At 43.3% G+C, this 15,589-nt stretch overlaps 1 protein-coding gene across 1 annotated transcript in view; it reads right to left on the reverse strand.

Moving 5' to 3' along the window:
* LOC105368678 (MDS1 and EVI1 complex locus protein EVI1) overlaps positions 1-15,589 on the reverse strand; it is a 25,039-nt gene that overhangs the window by 1,864 nt on the left and 7,586 nt on the right. The window lies entirely within an intron of this gene.

Consider the following 15,589-nt stretch of genomic DNA (forward strand, 5'->3'; position numbering starts at 1 on the left):
GCCCTGATTTGGTTGTGGGGGGGGGGGGTTGTTTATAGGGACTGGAGGATGTGCTGGACGAGCTTCCGGCTCTCGTTGAGCAAAATGCTGTATAAAAGTCTAAGTCTTTGGCTGGCGCGAGATGCCGTCGCGCGGACTAATTTGGAGCGAAGGCGCACACCTGCTTCGTGCGCTCGAGTTACGGGAAGCGGCCCACACAAAAATTTTTTATCGATCAAAGATGGTTGGTTATGGATCATTCGCGTGACATGTGCTAATGAGATTTCTCTTTTAACGGATGCTACGTAAATAGAAAATTTGTTATTAATCGATGGCGATGCTAATTATAAAGTTTTTGCTAATGATCATATTCTTGTGTGGATATGGTTGATTGCGTGGAATGAAACCTAATGAGCCATTCATCATAGCACTACTCAAATATTATATATTTTAAATGTTTGTCATTTTTACTATGTGATTATACGGCGTTGTTGAAAAAGTTGCGCGATTACTTGACGTTGGAATCGATAAAAAAAAAAAAGAAAAAAAAAAAGAATGTTAACGCTAACGTATTATTGGCCGTGTAATCAAATAAATACGTAGCTCTGATTTATTATAAACGTATATTATGCTCGATGAAGATAGTACAATAATTTAAAATCCAATTACAGCATTGACAAGGTATCGACTCGAGGGAAAAAGCGGAATGTTGAGAAAACTGCCGACTCGTCTTTTTCTGTCGGCGCTGACATAGGGCAAAAAATCGCGTAAAAAAGTGCGGGGGAAAATTTAATTTGAAAACGGAGAGTTACGCTAGAAAAAGAGGAGACGTTAACTTAATGAGAAATTATCTTGAGAACCGCATCGAAGTCTCCCGCCGGCGTCGCGCTTCACGCGTTGATGTCTCTATATATTGCATGCGCGAGGAGGTGCTGTAGGAGAAGAGCAAGACTAACAAGAAAGCGATACGCATGCTCGCAAAGTTGGATATTCTATGTGCCAAAGAGTACCATTTGTCGAGAATTTGTCTTAATGGTGATCGAAAATCGGCCGCAGAGGTGCCGAATAAGGTAACTTTATTATGATTTGACGATAATTCGAAGTAGAGAGGTAGTATCAACCCTCAAACCCATTTTGGCTAATAACGGTATTTCCTGCGGTTTATAAAAGCCAGAGCACTCGAACAGTTTATTTTCTCCCCTCCCCCTCCAACATTTCAATATAACTCTCTCTTTCTCTAGCTCTCTCTCTCTCTCTCTCTCTCTCTCACACGCACACACATATTACATGTTTAATATATTATTGCTTTTAATACCTATAAAATTACTGCTTTATTTCATCGATGCTTACTTCACCCATTTAGCATCTAATTTATAGACAATAATAATAAAATACCAAATATATATTTGTACAGTCTAGACGTGTACAGTATCCTTTAGATAATTCTTTATTATATTCCTGTAAAGTTTTAATTCATACACGCAACACAATTTGTGCATGCGCGCGCGCGTTCATGCATAACCAAGTATAATAATTATTGGCCTTCGACGCACGATCTTTTTATATTATCGTTTGTTCTTCACGATGGCGTAACATTTCATTTGGCTTAATTTTTACAATGTGACGACGAATATTTTTTAGCGAATTTGATAATAGGCAATCATTGCGTCATAATATTTGCTCATGACGATAAGTTATTTATGCTGATGGGATAAATTGACCTCCTCAAAATCAAAAGGATCCTTTCAATATCAGTTAAAATAATACATTCAATTGATAATGTATTGCTCCGATGAAATTATTGAGACGAAAAACACAGCGTCATTTAATTTGGCAAGAGTGTAGTCAACATTGTCGCTTTTGTGAGCTCAACGGCATCTCATTTATGAAAGCACAAGTCTGCGGTAGTGGCATGTTATTGGCATGCTTTTTTATATTAAATAATAGAATGAATCAAGTCGAAGTACTTTTATGTATGTGTAAAACTGTATTACTTTCAAGTGACTCACTTTTATAAGGACAAGCTACTTGAAAAAAAAGTGCAATTCAATCATCGCGAGTCGTTAAATGCATTATATTATTTATTTTGATAAATCGACGATGTTTCTATAAAGTCTTTGTTTCGGCGATAACTTATTTCGATTTCAATACATTCATAAGCATTGCACGAACTTTTACTATGATGTAGAAATAATTCGAGCAATGATTAAGTAAAGCAATATTAAATCGTGATCCTTATTACATCAATCAGGCTTTTTCGTATTTAACGATAAAATTATATTAATTTTATTTATTGCCTGCGTGCACAACATCATACTTCCAATATATATAGATTTATTAATTTTAGGAAATAGCAACCTGAACGTTTCAAGATCTTCTGATATATTGTTATAAATGTATACAACAACTAGTTAAACTTTATATTGAATACGCGCAAATTTTTTAAACTAAAATGTCTAATTCAATTATATGATAAATTTTAAGCAAATGCGTGCTTTTGGCTTCAAATTAATAACTTATAATTATAATTTATAATTATCGACCAACAAGTGATCATCGTGCAAAAAAAAAAGAAATAAAATAAAATCTAACGTATTAGCTTTAAATGTTATGTAATTGAAATTATAAGCGCGCGCGTGTATATAATTTTTAATGAAATATTAGGAATATATAATTAATTACGCGCTCGATAATGAATAATAATTTTAGAATTTCTCGTCGGGTATGACGATTACGATGCAACATTTCTTTTAAACAAACTTTATTTAGTAATTCCGTCATTTTCATATGGGCTTACTGGAATTCGACAAACTTATTAAAATAATGTTTATTTAACATCGCGCTAAAATCGTCTCGTTGGACTAAATCTTATGATATTCGATAACCGAAGATTCGATAATGTAGAGTATAAAACGAGATCTTATTACTTAACACGATAATACGATGAAAATACAGATGAAATGGATGTTGATTTACAAATGAATTCGCAGGGAATCGACGTCTCGAATAAAGGATGGGAAATTATTTTTACGTCAAGGAGCCGCATGTAACACGTTTATCAGCGACATTCAGATACCATGCGCAGATAAGAAAGTGCACCATACCCATTTTAATATCGTTATTTCGCAAGCCCTTCGAGTGCGCGAGATAGAGCCGCTCAGTGCGCAAAATACCCTCCGTAGGCGTAGACTCGATTGTGAAGGGGAAAAAGAAGGAGAGGCGCGCAAGTCCTTCCTCTACGGGGGGATAAGATAAGTCCGGAGATAAGGTGGCGCGCGATCGCCGAGGCGAGCTCAAGTTTCTCTTTCATCGATTGGACCGGGAGATCGAGGGGCCTCGCGTCGCCCGCTCGCACAACGCGTCGAGGAGAGACGTCGCGTCTCTCGGAAGAGGAGCTGCCACGAGAAAGGAATAGAGTCGAGGATGGCTCGGCTAACTGGAGCAAAGCAACGGTACTCTCCGACCACTCCTGCGCAAGCCTCGCTGATAGCTATCCACTCGGTGGTCCCAATCTCTCTCTCTCTCTCTCTCTCTCTCTCTCTCTCTCTCTCTCTCTCTGTGTCTGTCTATCTCCGATGTGGCTTTTATGTGCGCTTTATTCCGAGCGGCCGATATCCTGGCGCATGCGCTCGATCCGCTATAAATCACCGTGTCAAATTGAAAAGCGCTTCACTACGCCAATATTCATCGCCGCGATTTGTACGTCCACTTGTAGCTTCTACCTCCGCGTTTACTTTACGCAATTCGCTCGGCTTCCTCTCTTCTTCCTCGACTCCACCATCGCCACCCTTCTCTATACCTCCACTCACTCAACTCACCCCCCTCCTCCTCCTCCTCCTCCTCCTCCTCCTCCTCCGCCGTCCCCGTTACCCCACCCAAGTTTCCCAAATTGCTATCTTTCCCCTTCACTATTATTCACTGTTCCCGCTACATCGGCCCAGCCAAATCCCACTACCCCACTTCATCACACAACCGCCCATCAACCCCTCCCATCTCTTGCCAAACATCGGTTTGGCTTGGCTCGTTTACCCGTCGCCATTCGTCATTCTCCCAATTAGTTAATCAATGCTGAAAATACCGCGCGCTTCCGCAGCGAAATTATTTATTGGTCGTTGCAATGTCATCGGTAATTGACAATTCGATCGTTCGCAGACCTTTATACGACAAGGCCTCTTATCTGCTCGTCATTGTTACATGAATTTTAATCACTTAGTCGGAAATGCACGAGCCCGTATGCACTTCAAAAATCTATCCTCACCGCCCATTCGCCTACCTAACGATTCCGCGTAAATGGATTAATTATCGCATTAATTATGCATATTTTCCTTAGGCCTGTAATTACTTCAATTCGATTGCCTAACATCATTGAATTTGTTTTGCTCTGAAAATAGATGCCATTAGGATGACGCGCTCGATGATTTTAAACGTCTTGTACTTCTCAAGTGGCTATTATATTCAAAAACAAAAACAATAACAATAACAAACGGGCATGAACCTACGACCGTTATAACTAATAATATTCAAGATTACTCACCGATACTCACTTATAATATTACGACCAGCTTTCCTACACAATTACCATAAAACGTAAACATACCATAGGGTGTGACATTAAAATCCGCTTATCATAGCCCGCTTATCAGTAGCCTCCTCGGTCAACCTATCCTTCGACTCTGACCAGCCTACAAGACAAATATTTTCCATGCTAATGAATTGTTTGCAGTGCCGGCCAAATCGACGCACAAACTAAGCTTATGCGTCAACTCTTACTTTGCCCACTTTAAAGATGCTAAACAAGAAGAATGCGAGAAAACATTTAACAGCGACGTTATTGGTCACTAGTTGTCGAGCGAACAATCGCAAGTATTTCTTAAACACTACTCAACTATTGAGTTTTGTATTTTAATTAGAAAGAATATTTATCGGCGCGTTAAGCGTAAAGGCAAGTTTATATTAAGCGCGGGCATATAGCGCATTTTAAAGAATATATTCAAAGAGTAACGCGAGTAAATCAAAAGGTGCACTTAGCGCGAGATTATTCAGCCGACCGAGTTAACTATCGCTTAGTGCCTACTAAAATTTACAACTACCCGAGCGGCATTTAAAATAACTCCTCGCATTAAAAGTCACAGATTCATTTATGGACCTAGAGACCTACAATCGCTCGTTTCGCAATTGCCTCCTTCGTAAACCCATTGGCTCCCAATTATTCGAGCCGGCATTTATTAACGCCCGATTGCGCCGCGTATCATACGCGGGAGCAGGCCTTCACGGCCAATTCACGGCCCTCATCGCCGCGAGTCGAATCGACCCGGGTACCCGACTACTCCCAGCCACCGCGACGAGCGTGGGATAAGGCTCGTAAGTGGCTGCGCGCGATACCGTTTCGCAGTCGCTTACTTAAAAGGTGTGAAAGTTCGAAGGTTTTGCAATTGGGCAGGAAAGTGCGCGCATCCACTTTCAACCTCGGCTCGCTCCCCTCCCTGCCCGTGTCGTTGTCGGCTCGACTACCGGTAATACGCCTCCTGCGTCCACGTGCATGCATGCGGCCGGGACAGGAAGGAAAGAATCGAGTCAACCGGTTCCATAGGAAATTTGAAAGTCCGCGCGCTCGACCGACGCTACGTAGTCCGCTACGTAGCCGATCTACGCTTTTCATCCTTTATTTCTTTCGTGGAGTTCCGGATCGCCCCATTTATTACGTGGATCGCGCAGTTAGTGATTTGAAAAATTATCGTGCGGCTTACGCGAGAAAAATTGTCATCCCAATCGACTAGGCTGGTCCTCTTTTGCCTTCCTTTCTGATCCCTTTAATCGATTACAAAATTAATTCCCTTCCCATTCGTCATACTTATCATCAACTCCCTCGCCCGTCTCACTCCGTCTTACAAGGTCTTTCTCATTGCCTCTGTCATTATTTTCTCCCATTACTTTTGCACATTAGACAAACGAATGACAATAGCGGTGTAATAAATTAACCTACGATTCGAAATTCCGTTCAATGGCCCATTAAACACGTGTACTTGGGAATTACTAGTCGTAATACTACAGGCATAGGGATGGAAAATGCCGGTTAGGATGATGTCATTGTCAGTTTAACGCGATAATTATTGGGCTGATGGACAGGTGATCCGTGACACTGTGATCGGTAAAGGGCGATGGGTTAGAGGGGAAGTTAGGGGATACGTTATACAGGCATCATAATTGCGAGACATTAACGAAAGGAGACAATTAATTGGCTGGGGAGACCCATAATGATGGCGAGAAACGAGTCGGTACACATAGCTCGGTGATTTTACGACTCAAGCGACAATCTGTCCGAAAAGCGTCCCGCTCGGGTCCAGTTGGCAGGGAGGATGCGAAGCAAACAAGTGCCGTCCATGGAATAACGCGCAAAGCAAAGTGGAGCATCTCTGGGTATCGCAAGGGTGGGGTGGTGTGGAGTGGGGTGTGGCGACGAGGAGGGGCGAGGGGAGTCGTGGCTCTGGTGAGGTGAGGCGAGGTGAGGCGAGGCGATTTCAGGGTTACGTGAATCGCGAGTGAAGGCAGGTCGGCCGGTCGCTCGCTCGCGACTGCGAGAAATCCAGTTTTCGGCTTCTAGAAAGCTGCCTCTCTCGCGGGATTCGCATTCTGCGCGCGCGCGTGTGTGTGGGGTGGTGGCTCTCGTCCTTGCTCTCTCTCTCTCTCTCTCTCTCTCTCTCTCTCTCTCTGTCTTTCCTTTTTCCGCGCACGCGTCGGCGAGTGAACGCCTTGCATCGCAACGGTGCAACATCGGAAAGACGACGCGCTGCTGTAGCCGCTGCCGCTGGCTGCATCCTTCTCTTTCGGCCACTGTGCCGCCGCTCATTGCTCATTACTCTTGAAAGAGGCTCCGCGCGCTTGTCAAGAACCCCGAAGAAGATTTCAATCGCCGTACAGACGAGGAACGCGCTCTCGATTTCTTTCACCGGCGCGCGAGCCCGTCCTCCCTTTTTCATTCTTATCTTCTGCCTTTTCATCCTTGTTCTCTCCCTCGTTCTCTCTCCTTCTCTCTCCTTCTCTCTCTCTCTCTCTCTCTCTCTCTCTACGCTCCCTTGTAATACTACTTATTTAAATGACCTCGATACGAGGTCCGCTGCTACTCTTCCGGGACTACCTTATCGTCGTATTTACACGTTTAAACGTTAGTCATCGATGATATTGGGCGGCGTTCATTATGGATATCGTTCACTGGCCAATGTGGCCTCTCTTTCGTAATTGCACATTGAGTAATATTCGAAAATTAAGGGATCCAAGTATATGACTCGAGATACGTCGATAAAGCTCATGCCTTGCCTATTTAATATGCTGAATTGATTGCATCTCGAATCATTAAATCGGGTCTTCCATTACTCGGAGCACTCAAAAGGAAAGGAGAACTTTGATTGAACCCGTTAAATTCTTTTTTACTCAATCATTTTACAAAGGCAGCAACAGTGCAATGCATTAGTGTACGTGCCACAATACAAATGCAAATTCGAATAAAAATACGATAAATCATGTTTTTAATCCTTACACTCTGCTCCCGTGGACACTAAGTGCACGGAACGACACAATGCGTAAGAAAAAAAAAGAACAAGAAAAAAGAACAACCGCTTTCCACGGGTGGTAACCCAGGCTGTATAAAGACATGTCCTGTAACATTGGAATTTTTGCGGTAGAGGCTCGAAGAAGAGAAGCAAAAAGAGCTGATCGGTTCTCTTTTCCTCGATGGATTTTAATAAGCCACTGAATATGTTGTTTATTTTGAATAAAAAAAAAAAAAAAAAAAAAAAAGACGAGTTACGTTGATGAGGCACTATTTTTGTTTCATCTGGTCGAGCATCGTTCCAGGAACGGATCGACTCGTCATTATCTCTGACGCATCAAAGTCGATCGTCGCGCATTCGTGCCATTCTCAGCGATGAGTCCATCGCGGCCTTTTTCGAAAAACCGCATATTGCCGCCGTCGCCGCCTCCACCAATGCCGCCGCGCGCAGACCTTCCATTGTCTTCTAATTCGCGCGATCCATTGATGATTCAAGAGCTTCGGGAGAGTCGAATTCGAGCCGAGTCCGGCGTGCGTGTCGCGGCGTCAGGTGCAGCGTCGTCGTATAATCGACGGCATTTTACGTACGACGCAAGCGGAAAAAGTAAGGGAGCTCGGAGGTTCCGCGTGTTACGCCTCGCTGAGAAAAAGGCGCGACCGAGGATGCCGATGCTTGCCGCATCTCGCGGCATTATTATTTATGAGGCTCTGCTCCCTTCCGCCACCTCCGCGCCGTACTGCCTACCCCCCCCCCCCCCCCCCCCACCCCCCCCCCCCCCCCCTTACGACGTATAAGGCTAGATGTCCCTTGTCAGTATCCGCTCTCTCGGCGCGGCCCACACGTCGCGCGCCTCTGCGCTCGATCTCGAGCGCACGCAGGCTCGACGCATGCTAATGCCGCGCGCATTAAATATCCATTTTGCCAGTAGATCGACGCTTCGCCGGGATCGACGAGATGATCGCGAGGCTCGTAATAGGCGAGGCTTTATGGACGGCCGTCTTTACTAACCTGCCCGATAATATAGAGATCCTCGTCCTTTATAACTTCCTAGTCGGTTCTCTTCATTCCCTTCCTTCGCTATTTAATCCCTTTTTCATTTCTCCGGCTTTAAACGGCCGATCCTTCGTACGCTCTATTAAGATGACTGCCATCTTTCATTCCTTATTTTTCATTATTTGACCCTTCTTTGTTTTTTATGCACCGTAAGACTGTAAGAAGATTTATTATTCGATCAATATTCTCTAACTACACATTCATTCTCTAATTGCTCATCAATGGCGTTTGTAATTGAAATGTTTACACTCCTCGCGCTCGTTTGTTACATCTCTACTCAGTTTGGATCGCCGTCGGTTCCTCATAAAACTACTTTTCCATTTTGTCCGTTCGCCGACGTCGAATTTCCCTATCCCTGACTTATTGTACAATTACGGCTTAAGCGCAAGATGTGCCGCGTCGATCGTAACCTTTAACGACTCGCTTTATTGCGCTCATTGAATTAAGGGACTAGATAAACGTCGAGTATCGAACGCCAGTTTAGGATGGTGAGAGGAATTGGGTGGGATGGGATGGGATGGGATGGGAGATGGAGAATTCGTAATATTCGTCGTTGAAGGCTTTACGGATAATGAGAATTGAATATTGAGATATTAGCAATTTGTTCAATCGTGCAGTGTTTGCGTGAGCTCGGGCAGTCGTAGTAATAAAAACTAATAAAGCTTCATTTACGAAGCAACGATGTATAAATTTCTTGTGCATTAATGACCGTCAAAGCGACAAATTATCTGAAAAAAAACGATCTTCGACGTACGTAAATTGCGGTACGCCGACGAGATCCAGACACTGCCACGAGCTCTCGCTTACACCTACGTGGCTCCACACGGATGCGCGCACGTCAGAATGCAATTTAAATACAAAGATCGAGGCTAAACGAGATAAGATAAGTAGCCACGCGGTGGCTACATCCTGCACCACGTGACTTATCTAACGCGAGCTATTTTTCTTGGACATATCGAGGGCTGCCGATATCGTATGGAGAAAATATGGCTACACGTGCGACGATTAGGTATCTGCATACTTCGATAGTTTTCCTTTCCCGCTTGCTTTAATGTCGCTCACTTGACCCACGAATATGCGTGCGAGTACGCACGCACGCACGCACGCACGCACGCACTCACGCACGCACGCACTCACGCACTCACAATGGTCCCTGGTCCAATATTGTCGCATCCTTTCTCTCCTTCGTCCATTGACGAGTTGACCGTTAAGAACCGGGGACACAGAGCGCTTTCTCAGAGGGTATAACGAGCAACGGGGATAAGAATAAAAGCAAGAAGTGAGAAAGGTGGAGGAGCCCCGAGAGGCCGACTCGTTTCTTGGAATAGCGCGTGGAAGGTGTTGGACGGCGTCGTGGAGAGACGTCAAGTCGCCGTCTCGTCAGGAGAGCGTTCGACGCGCGCGCGCGCGCGCGCCGAACACATCAAGTATCGGCTTTCGCGTGTGGGTTTATAAGCATCCTTTGAGGCTCCTCTTTACACCTTTTTATCGCGCCCACGACGATTCTCATCACTTCTTTTTTGCCGTATGGCCTCCACGAGAAGTAGGCTCGGGCCCCTCGGTTTTGTCGCGTCCTTGCTGTCCGGCGTTGATTCCTCGGCGCGAGGGGTATGACGAGAGGGCCGCGGGGTAATAAGCCTGCAGAGAGCCGAGACCAATCGATTTACGCTCCAACTTCCGCCACTTTTACAGACGTCCTGACCCTAATAGGCTCTTCTCGGCTCCTCGGTCTTCTCCACGTGTGTGCGTGAATCCCGTGTGTGTGGCCGCGCGGCGATCACCACCGCCCGAACAATGCTGCCAGACTCGCCGCACTCCACGGCTTCACCCGTCAGCGTTTCAAAAAAAAAAAAAAAAAAAAACCCGGCGTGTCATCCGTACTTCCCCGTCCCCAATCATCGCTGCCCTCCGTCTCGGCCACGCATCGCACCGTGTCGCTCGACGTCACTCTCGACAGTTCGATGTAATCCTCGAGTCATTTGCGAGACGCGGCATCCGGACTTTGGGGGGCGACGTTACCGATAATCCGCCGTTACGCGCTTAGTAGACGCGGCTACGGAGCTCGCGGATTCCGTTACGCGCCTTTAATATCATCGACGGGAGGCTTATTTTGATAATCATGCATAACGCTAAGAAAACAGTACGATGATCACGGGACGAAATAGCGATGTATAGTTGATGAATCTGACCACTCGGAGTGTAAGTTTGGGCGGCGTTAAGCTTACGACGAGACGACACGACGGTTGAATATTTTTCCACCTGGGATCGACGTGAAATGAAAATGATGGAGCAGCCACTGGCGAGGCAACGCGACTCTACCTGATGATGATTTCTCTCCACGAGTGTTATGTGTTTGTCTGTTTGTGTGTGTGTCTGTGCGTGTGTGTGTGTGTTTGCTTTACTATTTTCATCTCTAGCTTTGGCTGTTTTTGTTATCCTTTCTCTCGTGTCTCGCCCAGAGCCGAGGGAATTCGTTCGGGGATAAGAGCGCTCGATCGGGGGAAAAAGGAGTTTGGTCGAAAGTTCTTGAGGAAATATTTATTGTGATTGACTTATGAAATCTTCGATAAACACTCGGCTCTGGATTATTGAGAAAGTTTTTATATTTTTTGCGCTGGCCCTGCCTGCGTCACTGGGGCCCGTAGTTTCCCGGGGTCCCGAAAGGAGGAGGCGAAAGGGTATCGGCGAAGAAAAATAGGTGCTCCTCTTTTATTGTTATGAACGTGGTGATCGCTCGACGAGACTCGGTTGCGCTATTCGCCATAATCTCCCAGGTCCGGCGTCCGCTGATCGTAAGCCGTCGACCGTCCGTTGGGCAATCCGGTCATTTGACTCGCGGTGCGAGTGAGAGAGCTGCCGACGTGGCTGGCGTCGACGCCTTTCTCGATCACCTCTTTCCGGTACGTCTAATTTCTTACGCGAATCGCCGCGGTCGCGCAGACGACACACGCTCGAGTCAACGGACTCGAGATCCTTTCTTCAGATAAAAATCTAGAATACGACGTCGAAACTGACTACGATTTTTTTTTGTTTTTTTTTTTGTTTTATTTTCTTTTGTTTTGTTTTGTTTTGTGTTTTGTTTTTAACTTTACCATTCATGAATAACTGATTAGTGCTTTATCTACGAGGTCTTCAGAATCGAAATCTGCGATATTTATAAGCCTCGTTGGTTATAAGATGGATGTACAGTCTTGTTTTCGTTTCCTTCTCGAGCAGCTAAAAATCACTCGTAATATTTTCGAATATTTTTGTTACTGAAGGGACTGGAAGCATCGAAAATCGTCTTTATTAATTTATTAATGATAAAGGGGAGTGAAGAAGAGTCGAAGAATCGTTGATTGATCGATCGAGCGAGTACGTGGATTTCGTAGGCTGTGGCATTCGCATTTGCTGGATTCATTTAAGTTAATGTTGGTGACAGACCAACGAATCGTAATCCATCGTACGAAATACTCTTGTAATTTGTCAATTGGTAATTATCATCGATCTAACCTGCATAATTCGACTCTTACAGTTAAAATACAATTAATAAATACCAAAAATTGTAATAATTTAACAGTCTTCCTTATCCTAAATTCATAAAGTGAAAATATCCATATGAAATTGACATCCTATTGATAAACCTTGAGATAATTAAAAAAAAAAAAAAAAAAAAAAAAATTCAATTTAAATGATATATATATATATATATATATATATATATAAATATGCTAATGATTTATTGGAGGTTGTTATAGTCATAGCCGAAAATGATCAGTCTACTTAAAAATTACATAAGCAAAGCCGCTCATCATATTCATAAACACACAAAATATGCGGACGTTGAACACTTATTCTTAATGGATAGTTTTGGTCTTTTCTCTTGCGGTTGGCATTTAGCAAAGCCACATATAATCACGATATAAAGGCATAAATTTTGTTATTAGCAACGTTGTCATCGTACGTATTAATGAATGCGCGTAAGGACATTTTCTCGCGTTAGATCGCCAAGGAGTTTGACTTGCAAATTCTACATGTGTGTCATTCTTTTTTTTTGTTTGTTGTTTAATCACACGATTGTTTCGACGTACATTGAATGAAAATGGAAATTAATCGAAGAAAAAAAATCGACTCCTGTGCGTCACGCGTCTTTTTATTGTATAAGCAAATTATTCTTTTTATATAAGCTGATGATTGACAGAAGGTTGATATACATATTCTTTGCATTATTTAGAGGAAAACGCGTCGAGTATGATCATGGATATGGCTGGCAATTAGCATCGTTTCAAATAGTTTTCTAACATTAAGGGAAAAGAACTTGGGTCAAATTAAAGGAGCCCAATGGAAATCCAAATCAGTGCTCGTCTCTCCTAATGATATGTAAACACGTAATAGAAATGATCGGATGCATGCATGAGTTATCACAATCTTTACACATACATACGTATCGAGGTGAACGGTAAAAAGAGGCGAAGGAAAGCCTCGCTTAAAGCTTGGTATGCATCATCGAGAACGGTAGCAACTCCGATCGATTGATAATTCGTAAAAAAAAAGGCCCCGATTTTTATGAAAATCCACGACTACGGTCACACACACACACGTGCGATCTGGGGGCGCGCGCGCCCAGAGACAGAGAGCCACGTTCACTGCGCACGATGTAAGAGCATCAGCGCGGTCTCACGGGGCCTCGCCTTAAATCGCACGGACATAGTAATTCGATCAGCAGTAAGGCGCGCATCTCTGTTTTCCCGCGGGTTTCCTTCAGCCATTCCTCCGCGCTCATGAAATATTCACATGTGCCGCGGTGACGAGGATCATTGTTTCTCATTTTCGACGCAATCATTCTCGCTTTCCTCATCACCTGGAGCGCGGCCTCCTCTCGACCTTATCGCATCTCCTCTAGTAAAGTGACTTTTTCATTTTCATTGGGCTTCATTTGGCCTTCCCTTGTTTTTACAATAATAATCCATGCTTAGAACGAGATGGCGAGCTGATTATGCGAAGATGGCTATTTCAAACGTCATGATGTTTCATTGCAAGAGATTGATTTTGGCGTAGAGTACTGGACGTTCAAAGTTTCTCGTCTAAAAGATTAATTTTACAATAACAATAATGAGACTAATAAGAATAATAACAATAGTTATAATAAGACGAATAATAGTATCACTTTATAGTAACCTCATTTTTTGCATCGGAAAAAAAAAATTGTTTTTTTTTCTGTTGTTTTTTCCTTCGATTTCGTTTGATTTCGTTGGATAGTTGACATTTTGTAATGAAATTCGGCAGTTTTGCGAACGAAATTTTTCTCAAATTTTGCAAATACTATGTACTGTTATATTAAATAAATGAATTTAAAAAACTATGAGTCATTCATTGTTTTCGTTGGTTCACTTTGTACTCTCTAACGGCTTAACGCCCCCTACCTCTCAACATTATATCTTACATTGAAAAGTTTTACTTTTTCCGATAATGTTCTGTTTCAGTAGCTTCTAGTTCTAGTTTCTTCAACAATATTTAGTCCAGACCTATCGCTTCCTTCGTTTAAGACGAGGAAACGGGTTAAGGCGTATATCGACTCGAACGGTTCAAAGGATACGCACGAGTGAATTGAATCGAAGTTAACGGATAGGCATTGGAAAATCCTAGTTTTCTCATATCTTCGAGGAGTAAGGCAAGCCAAGTTAGTGAATTTGGTATTATATTGAAGGATAAATACCAATCTAACATGCTTATAAGGAACAATCTATTGTAACAGAGCTGAGCTATATAATTTTTTTTCCCCAATTTATATCGAATACCGTTTAATTCTAAATTTTTGTCTGCGATCTGCTGAGCCGAGCGTAGAGTCGACGAGGCAGATCGTTCGCATACAGAAATAAAGGGGCTTAGTAAAAAATTCGAAAACTTCAATTAGCCTAGTTTTTTCGTTTATTGTCATCACAGAAAGCGCCGAGTCATTACCAGAGTAAGACCTCCGTAGCCACGAGCGATCTTCTCCGTGGTTGATCGATGGAACGTGGAAAAGAAATTTGGTTAGCGGAACCATTCGTGCGAGAATGCAAAGACCTATAGAATAAAATGTTTTTTTTTTCTTCTTTATCTGCGGCCAGCTCTTTATAAATAGACGTATAGTCGGGTAACTTGCAAAGGTATCTTTTTGCCGAATCTTTCGGTTTGGCCTTTACAGTGCTATTCTCTCTCTCTCTCTCTCTCTCTCTCTCGGTTAAAGACGCTTTTTCACCGTTTAATCGTTAACGCCTTGTAGCATCATGTGGCGGTCACAAATGTTTACTTGCATTTTGTAGGAAAAGTTTTAATTTTCAAGAAACACGTCGTCCTGATGTTTGTTGCACTTATTATTGCGAAGCCCTCGAGTCACGAGAAGCGAATTTAACGCTGTAAACGGAATATGAGTACGCAATTAATTATTCGACATTAGCGAATGACCTCGATATTTCTTTCAAATTTCGTTCGATCACACGGGGACGGAACGTGCTTTGGTAAGGGGACAAAAAAAAAACAAAAAAAAAAAACAAAAAACAAAAAACAAACAAACAAAAACAAAAACAAAACAAAACAAAAAATGATAAGTTGACTCATTACTTGCTGTGGCTTGTTGTTTTAATCATCCATTACCATCGAGATCTTTTAATTTCAATGAAAATTTCCAAGTTTTTTAGCTTCCTATGCCTCTCTGTACTCCCTGCTTCTTATTACGCGTCGATGAGTTCGTACGAGAACTAATAGCCTTGCTGCAAGTGAATTTGCCTCCGTTGCTCTCCATTTAGCGAAGTGGATCATAAAAGCGACACATGTGCAAATTCATATTGAATATACGACCATTTCCATTTCCCTGACAGTTCGCGAGAACGGCGATTTACTTGGGAAAAAGGTAAGGCACTCTTGGAATATTGCCACCTCCCTCCCGCCCAACCCCGCCCGCAACGTTACACGCCCCTTTCCCCCTTCCCATCCCCAATTACCCCCCCCCCACCCATTACCCCTTTTTTCCCACCACCCCACCCACCCAC

Source organism: Ceratosolen solmsi, unplaced genomic scaffold (genome assembly GCF_000503995.2).
Source record: "Ceratosolen solmsi marchali unplaced genomic scaffold, CerSol_1.0 scaffold1, whole genome shotgun sequence".
Taxonomy (NCBI): domain Eukaryota; kingdom Metazoa; phylum Arthropoda; class Insecta; order Hymenoptera; family Agaonidae; genus Ceratosolen; species Ceratosolen solmsi.